Source organism: Hypanus sabinus, unplaced genomic scaffold (genome assembly GCF_030144855.1).
Source record: "Hypanus sabinus isolate sHypSab1 unplaced genomic scaffold, sHypSab1.hap1 scaffold_93, whole genome shotgun sequence".
Lineage (NCBI taxonomy): Eukaryota > Metazoa > Chordata > Chondrichthyes > Myliobatiformes > Dasyatidae > Hypanus > Hypanus sabinus.
In genome coordinates, this window is record NW_026781783.1 from 1007136 (window position 1) to 1016422 (window position 9287).

Consider the following 9287-nt stretch of genomic DNA (forward strand, 5'->3'; position numbering starts at 1 on the left):
ACTATCACAACAGGGAGAGCGAAATGGAACACCAGGGGAGTATTTAAACGGACTGTCAAGTAACAGAATCACTGGCAGAGTACGGCCGGCCTGAGTTAACTCTCTACTATACACTAGGTGTGTTATAAATTAACCAAATACCTGAGACAGTTTAAACTGATTTATTTTTTTTTTTTCAGATCCAGAATATTAAACTCCAGTCACATTAAACTGGAATCTTCAGCAGAAGAAACTCCACGCATTCCCAGTGACCAGGGTGCAGAATTGGGTGTGGTGAGCAACAGCAATAATTGCAGAGTTCAGCACTGAGTTACTCTCAAAATTGCATTCAGCAACAGTGATGGACAAATATCTAGCATGAAGCTTATTGAAACTTTCTTCCCAGTGTGAACATGGTAGTGTGTCACAAGTGTAACATGCTGTAAGGTTTCACTGCTAATGTATTGGGCACTCGGTAATGTTTCACTGCTGAGGTAATGGTTTCTCAGTAGCAGCAATGTTTAAGTTACGACTGGAGATAACAGGGTTTTGGAGTGCATGGCTATCCAACGACAGAAATGTTGTACTTTCTTGTGAGTTAGGAAGAGAGATTTTTGTGGTCTTTTGCCAGGGAGAGATAAGAAGATGTGAATGGAGAGAGTGGGCCCCTTTTCTTTTATTTTCATTTTCTTTACTAACCCTATAGTCAAAGTAAGATTTAAAAGCCCAACCATTTAATCACATATTGTGCTCTGTTTGTTGTTTCGGGGTACTGATTTGTAGCAGGGGACACATCACGCAGAATCCACCGAAATGAGATTTCTTAAGTTTGGCCAGGCTCGGAGTGGGTGGGGGCAATCACCCCTCATTATTAAGCTGATAGCTGAAGCGAGAGTTACATAACAGTCTGAGTAGGTGAACGACCCCTCGCCAATGTGACCTCGCTGATGTACCTTTAGTTTAGATGATTGAGTATATCTCTTCCCACAAACTGAGCAGGTGAATAGCCTCTACCCAATGTGAACTGACCGGTGTCTCAGTAGGGTGGATGAATAAGTGAATCTCTTCCCACAGTCTGAGCAGGTGAATGGCCTCCCCCTAGTGTGAACTCGCTGATGTACCTTTAGTTGGGATGACTGAGTGAATCCCTTCCCAAAGTCTGAGCAGCTGAACGGCCTCTCCCCAGTGTGAGCTCGCTGATGTACCTTCAGTTCAGATGAGCGAGTGAATCCCTTCCCACAGTCTGAGCAAGTGACTGGCCTCACCCTAGTGTGAACTCGCTGGTGAGACATTAGGTGGCATGACTGAGTGAATCCATTCCCACAGTCTGAGCAGGTGAATGGCCTCTCCCCAGTGTGAACTCGCCGATGTACCTTCAGTTCAGATGACTGAGTGAACCCCTTCCCACACACTGAGCAGGTGAATGGCCTCTCCCCAGTGTGCACTCGCTGGTATATCTGTAGATCAGATGATTGAGTGAATTCCTTCCCACAGTCTGAGCAGGTGAATGCCCTCTCTCCAGTGTGAACTTGCTCATGTACCCTCAGATGAGATGACTGAGTGAATCCCTTCCCACAGACTGAGCAGGTGAATGGCCTCTCTCCAGTGTGAACTGACTGGTGTCTCAATAACTGAGTTGACAAAGTGAATCCTTTCCCACAGTCTGAGCAGGTGAATAGCCATTCCCCACTGTGAACAGACTGGTGTGTTAATAGATGGGATGACTGTGTGAATCCCTTCCCGCAGTCTGAGCAGGTGAATGGCCTCTCCCCAGTGTGAACTCGCAGATGTATCTTCAATTGGGATGACTGAGTGAATCCCTTCCCACAGACTGAGCAAGTGAACGGTCTCTCGCCAGTGTGAACTCTCTGATGTACCTTCAGTTGGGATGAGCAAGTGAATCCCTTCCCACAGTCCGAGTAGGTGAATGGCCTCTCCCCATTGCGAACTCGCTGGTGAGCCATTAAGTCAGATGACTGAGTGAATCCTTCCCCACAGATTCAGCGGCTGACCAGCCTCTGCCCAGTGTGAACTGACTGGTGTTTCCACAGGTAGGAAGACCGGCTGAATCCCTTCTCAAACACAAAATAGGTCAATGGCCTTGCCCAGTGTGAACGTGCTGATGTACTCTCAGTTGAGATGACCGAGTGAATCCATTCCCACTGTCTGAGTAGGTGAATGGCTTTCCCCTCTGTAAAATTACGGGCGTGCCAGTCAGTCTGGTGAATGAGTGAATCCCTCCTCACAGTCTGAGAAGGAAGGATGATCGAGTGAATCCCTTGTTCCACTTTTTAAATATCTGGACAGTGACAGCAAAACTGGCGTGTTGTCTTCGAGATTCCCAGAGACAACTTCCTTGTCATTTTAACCTGTAAAAAGATTTACAAAATCCATCTATGTGTGTAGGTCAACATTTTAGATGAGATCATTTCTGCCATCACCAATCAGTGACCAGCCTCAGTTTGACTCTATCCATTGTTATTTTTCCCTGTTCCCACTGAGCTGCATAGATGCCTGGTCCCACAGGAACTGAAATACTCTTGACGCACTAACCACTCTCTGTCTAAAAAAGCTTAACCCTGACATCCCCTCGGTATGTATTTCCAAGCACCTTAAAGCGATGCCCCTTCATGTTAGCCATTTCAGCCCTGAGGGGAAAAATCTCCTCTGGCTACCCACGCTATCAATGTCCCTTATCATCTTATACACCACAAAAAGGATCCAAACATAAACAAGGAAATTATACATCACTTTGAGGATTTGTTAGAAGTATACAAAATTATGAGGGTATAGATAGGTACATGCAAGCAGTTTTTTTTTTCCACTGAGGTTGTGCGGGATGCCAACCAGAGGACATGGGTAAGTGGGGAAGGTGAAAACTTAAAGGGAACATTTGGAAAAGATCTTCACTGAAATGGTTGTGAATGTGCAGAATGAGATGCCAGCACCAGTGGTGAATATGTGCTCGGTTTCACCTGTTACGTACCCTTGACACGGGTAATGGACTTGTGATGGTGGAGTGACGTCATTTTCCCACCAGAAGAGGTCATGTGACAGGTTTTTTTATTTCAGGGTATAAAAGGAGGACCTCTCCCTGTGAGGAGGGGCAGTTTGTGGCTAAATTTGCCATGCTAACTTCATGCCACTGCGTGATTTAATGTTATGATGCAGTTTAGTTGAAAGGTAGACTTTTATTTAATGCCTAAAGTTTAAAAGGTCATTGCCAGCAGTTTCTTCATAATACTGCTAGTTGAGAATCAGTGGAGAGTGAAGATTGGAGTGCAGGAGTTAAAAGATCGAGGATAGTCGATTTCAACAGTGAAACAGATTCGACCTTGTTTGATCCTCATTCGTAAGGAATTCGTTGACTCTGCTCGTGTTAATCCCTGTGAAATAGCAGAAAGGATTGGGAACAGTCTTGTAAATGAAAGGTCGGTGCCTTTAAGCCGTTTCATTTTCCATCTTCGTAAATTCTTCGTGGGAAAAGTATAGTTCGACTGGAAATCGCAGCAACACAACGTGAAGGAGAATTTAAATCGTCTTACTAAATCTCTCCTTAAATGGACTGAAAGCATTTTGAACTTTTGCAATACTACTTTGAAGAACTGTTTTTGCAACATCACTTTAAGAACTGTTTAAGCTTCATTGCTTTAAGAACTGTTTAAGCTGCCTCACAGCAGCTGACTTCCGGTTATATTAGTTGTTTGTTTACTTTTGGGGGGTTGTTTTTCAGTGTTTTAATAAACATTTTGTTTGTTATAAAAACCCTGCCTCACTCATATATTTATTGTTGCTGAATCCGTAACACACCATTTAAAAGAAGTTTGGATGGGAGGGGTATGGAGGGCGATGGTCCCGGTTCAGGTAGTTGCATTAGACAGCTTAAGTGTTTTTTTCAGCATTGACTAGATGGGCCAAATAGCCTGTTTCCGAACTGAACTTGTCCATGATTCTATGACAAAGAAGCTGGCCAAGCTTGTTTGGAAGGGAAAAGGTAGGAGTGACAATGGAGCAGCAATAGCTGGAGTTTCTGGGATCAATTCAAGAGCTGAGTGATCGATACATCCCAAAGAAGTGAAAGCATTGGAAAGGCAGGAGGACGCAACCATAGCTAAAATGAGAAGCCAAAGCTAACATAAAAGCAAAAGAGAGGATAAACAAAAGAACAAAAACTATTGGGAAGCTGTTAAAAACCAATAGAAGACGACTAAAAAAAAAGTCAGATGAGCACATGGCATGGAATTCTGATATTGTACTCATTAATGAGTCTTGGTAGCACCCAGTAGTCTGAGGCATGTAGAAGAACAAAATAGCTGGGGCCTCCATATCCCTTGAAATTGAAGGTACCCAGAAACAGTTACCTTTCAACTTTTATTGTGACAGGCACATACAAACTCTGCACCCTCAAAATTTCACTTCTGAAAACTTTCAACTTACCAAGTACTCCTTTGCCAGAAAACAGCCGGTCCCAAACCACGCTCATCATATCTTTTCTAATACCATCACTGTCATGGTCCCTCCTGGCACCTGGCTGTCTTACTCAGGAATTGGGCCTTTAAAACCTCGTTTAGTTTCCAATATATTCCCAGGTTTCAATTATTACGAACACCTACATTCGATCAACCAGTGTAGTATAAGAACCCTGTGACCACTACCAGAAGGTGCCAGTTCGTTGGTTGACTCGTGTACGAGTAACCTCGCTCTATGGTGCTTAGGACTATCAGTTTGACGTCTAACCTTGTTCCTGAATTATCCACCAAGACCAAGACTCCGGGTAAACCCCCCTTGGAACCCTTCCCACTCTCGCTAGGACGGCAGCGTCTCCGTCCTCGGCCTCCGCGCCCGTGTTCAGCACTTGGGTTGAATCCACCACCAGGTCCAGCAACAGAACGAACTGGCCACGATGAATGCAGCAGACATGGATCCTGTACAAGAGGCCCTGACCAGCCAGGACTACCTGTTGGGCGCCTATGACCACCTACTTCGGGAGACTACAGACAACCTTCGGACGCTAGTCATGAATGTGCAGAAGGTGACTGAATGAATGGACTGGGTCTCCGCTTTTGCCTCCCCAACTCCTCCAAGAACCCCAGCTGCCCAAACCGCACCTCTTGGGATGGCTTCGCCCTCGGAGTCCGCTAACCCATTCCCTCGAGAACCGTCTGTGCCCGAGCCTGAAACCTACGCCAAGGACCTGGGCAGGTGCCGGGCCTTCCTGCTACAATGTTCCCTGGTTTTCGAGCTGCAGCCACGTACCTACACTTCCGACAAATCGAAGATTGCGTACATCATGGAGCTGCTACGAGGGGTTGCCTCGGTTTGGGCAAACACAATGTGTACTCCTCCTCTATCGGAGAAATGAGAAGGGTTTTCCAACAATCCATTGGAAAAAGAGTAACACGTCTGCTCACTCTTCGCCGGGCTTCCCGAAGTGCAGCCCAGTAGTCCATTGACATTGGCCGCAGACTCCCGGTGGAATGACGAGGCCCTACGACAGGGCCTCTCAGATCAGATAAAGGGTGAGTTGGCCACGAGGGATGACACGGACGGTCTGGACTCTTTGATCTTGCTAGCCATCTGATTAGATTATCGACTTCGACAACGTCTGAGAGAGAAGATCGGTTACCCTGTTCCTCGAGCCACCGCACGGTCCAACTTACCTTCTCCAACCAGCCCTAACCTCTCTCCCCCCGCCGTTCCTCACAGAGCTCCCGCTCCTACTGTTCTGGTGGGTCCGAAGACACTCCCCTCAGCCTCCTGACTCGTATGCAGGTTCCGACACTCAACCATGAGCTACCAACAACTGTCCCTATCCCTATCCGCTTTGGTGGATTCCAGTGCTGAGGGCAACCTGCTGGACGAAGAGATAGCCGCCCATGCCAGAATACACCGCAAACCGTTAACCACCCCTCGGAGGCCTGGGCCATGGACGGAAAACTGCTGGCTGGGGTGACCCACAGTACGCCACCCCTGACCATGATTCTATCCGGCAACCATCGGGAGGAAGTACGATTCCGCCTCATTCAATCACCTCAAGCCCCGGTAGTCCTAGGATACCAATGGCTGAACCAACACAATCCGCATATTGAAAGGTCTACCGGGAGGATAGCCAAATGGAGGATAGCCATCCCAACTGTCTGCGGTTGTCCCTGTCTCCCAGAGAAGCTACCGTAACCACACCTGTTTTGGAACCCTTTGACGTGTCCCGCATCCACAAGGAGTACCGTGACTTAGGACAGTTGTTCGGTAAACAGCGGGCCCTTTCCCTGCCCCAGCACCGCCTATACGATTGTGCAATCGACCTTCTCCTGGGGCCCCGCTGCACACCAGTCGCCTATTTAACTTGCCCAGGCCAGAGAAGCAGTCAATGGAATGTTCCCTGAGTGAATCTCTCACGGCGGGCATTATTCGACACTCATCCTCCCTGGTGGGCGCAGGGCTTTTCTTTGTGGAGAAGAAAGATGGCTCTCTCCGTTCCTGCATCGACTACTGAAGCCTAAATCATATAACCATTAAGAACAAATACCCACTGCTACATGGCTCCAGTAGTGGTGGACAGGAAGAGAATGAGAAGGTAAGAAAATGTATGGCGTATCAGACTTTGAACAGATGTACAGCCCTCGACAGTATACATTCTCGAGAATTGAGGACGCATTAGCCTTGCTGAGTGGTGCAAAGTGGTTCCGTGTTCAGGATAAAGGAACGGGCATTATCATGATTGAAGATGCCACGGCACTCATATATCTCCAGGGATTCCTCCAGTTTGAGAAGATGCCCCGGGCATAGCGGTAGCCGCTGCGGGTTTTCGAGTGTGTCACAGACAAAAAGATGGTGGGGGATATGGACTTGTTGAGATGCTGGTGTATCCCGATGACCTCCTAGTGTTTGGTTCCACGTTGCAGGGACATGAAAGGAGGCTAATGAAAGTGTTGGGCCGCCTGAAAGCTGAAGGGCTAAAACGTTTCCTGGACAAGTGCCAGTTCTGTGAGATACCTGTCAACTACGCTGGGCACGTAGTCACAGGGAATGGAGTAGATGGCTCAGCCTAAGATACAGGAGGTGACCACCTGCCCAGGGCCTCATACTCTGAGCGCACTGCGCCCTTTCCTTGGATTCAGAGGGTGCAATCGGAGGATCGTGAAGGACTGCACTAAATGGGAATGGAGGGGAGGACGAGAGTAGAGAATGGCAAAGATTATTTTAGCCATCTGGAGCATTTTGGAGCGAGATGGGATGCGACAGGTGAAGAGGCCTTTCAGTCGCTGAAGGAGCTGGTTCATTATCCATTATCCTGAACACGGAACCACTTTGCCCGCCTGTGTTGGCTTTTGAAGATCCGTACTGCATACGGATTGCAGCAGACAGGGCGTAATCGGCGTTCTGTATCAGGATTAGGGCTGACGGTTGAGAGCTGTTACGCTTCTCAGCTGGAGTCTGCCACTCTCTGAGAAAAGCAAGTTGGAGGTCCTGGCACTGTAATACGCTGTGGTGGGTAAGTTACGTGACTACCTCTATGGTGCCAAGGTTGCGGTAATGACGGAAGTTCATCCCTTCATTTACATTCTGACTTTTTAGGAATTGGATGCCACAGGCCACCAGCGATTGGTGGCAATGATTGCTGAAGTCTTCAGCCTGTATTACCGGAGGAGAAATAGGAACACTGACAATGATGCGATGTCCCGACATCCTCCTCAAGAGCTGGACAGGGACGGTGAGTGACAGATTTCCATTACGGTGAAGGCAGTGTAAAGGCAATTGCAGGATCGAACGGTAGATCTTTTCGGAGCTTCTGACGTGCCATTCCACAAGCTTGTTGAAAACCGTCTGCTCAGAAGGCAAAACAATTGCGGAATTGAGACCCAGGGAAAAGGCAACTCTTCAGCGACAAGCGGGCATCGGTGCTACTTAGTCAGCGGTTGCGAAGGGGGACACGACCCAAACGGAGATAACGAACAACTCTGCACTGTATCAATTACTGAGAGAATACCCAACGTTGTAGTTGAACAAGGGCATGTTAGGTGGGGGCGGGGGTCCTTCATGATGAAGTTTTGGAGGTTCGTGTCAATGATTGAGTTGAGTTACTTTTCAAACTTACGAAACGTATTTCGATCCTGTGTAGTGGCCGGCCCCACCCCAACCCCCGCCGTGCAACACCAGGATGCAGCCAGTCAGCTGCTCTCGACGGTGCATCTGTAGAGGCTGTTGTGAGCTGCAGGTGACAAAACCAAATATCATCAAACTCCGAAAGAGATGCAGCCGTTATTTTGACATCTTTATGGCTACATGGAGAATAAGCTATTCCTCAGAGATATTGACACCGAGGAACTTGAAATTGTTCACTCTCTCCACTTCTGATCACTCGATGTGGATTGCTTTGTGTTCTCTTTTTCTACCCATCTTGAAGTCCACAGTGAGTTCTTTGGTCTAACTAACATTACGTGTAAGGCGGTTGCTGCGACACCACTCCACCAGCTGGTATATCTCGTTGCTGTACGTCCTAAAATCAGAGCTCATGGCATTGGGGGCAGGGTTTCAACATGGATAGAAAACTGGTTGGCAGATAGAAAGCAAAGGGTAGCAGTGAACGGGTGTTTCTCGGACTGGCTGGAGGTGACTAGTGGGGTACTACAGGGCTCTGTATTGGGACCACAGCTCTTTACGATTTATGTCAACGATTTAGATGAGGGCATTGAAAACTATATCAGCAAGTTTGCTGACGGTACTAAACTGGGTGGCAGTGTGACATGCGAAGAGGACGTTAGGAGAATACAGGGTGACTTGGACAGGAACAAGAGGGCAGAGTATTGTCTGAACTAGGTGTAGAGTTAGGTAAGGGAGAAATGCAAAGAGACCTAGGAGTCCTAGTTCACCAGTCAATGAAGGTGAATGAGCAAGTGCAACAGGCAGTGAAGAGGGCAAATGGAATGTTGGCCTTTGTTGCAAGGGGAATTGAGTACAAGAGCAAGGATGTCCTTTTGCATTTGTACAGGGCCCTGGTGAGACCACACCTGGAATATTGGGTACAGTTTTGGTCTCCAGGTTTAAGGAAGGTCATTCTGGCAATTGAGGAAGTGCAGCGTAGGTTCACTAGGTTGATTCCGGGCATGGCAGGGCTGTCTTACGCAGAGAGATTGGAGAGATTGGGCTTGTACACGCTGGAACTGAGGAGATTGAGAGGGGATCTGATTTAAACGTTTAAGATAATTAAAGGATTTGATAGGATTGAGGCAGGAAATATGTTCCAGATGTTGGGAGAGTCCAGTACCAGAGGGCATGGATTGAGAATAAGAGGTCAGTTATTTAAAACA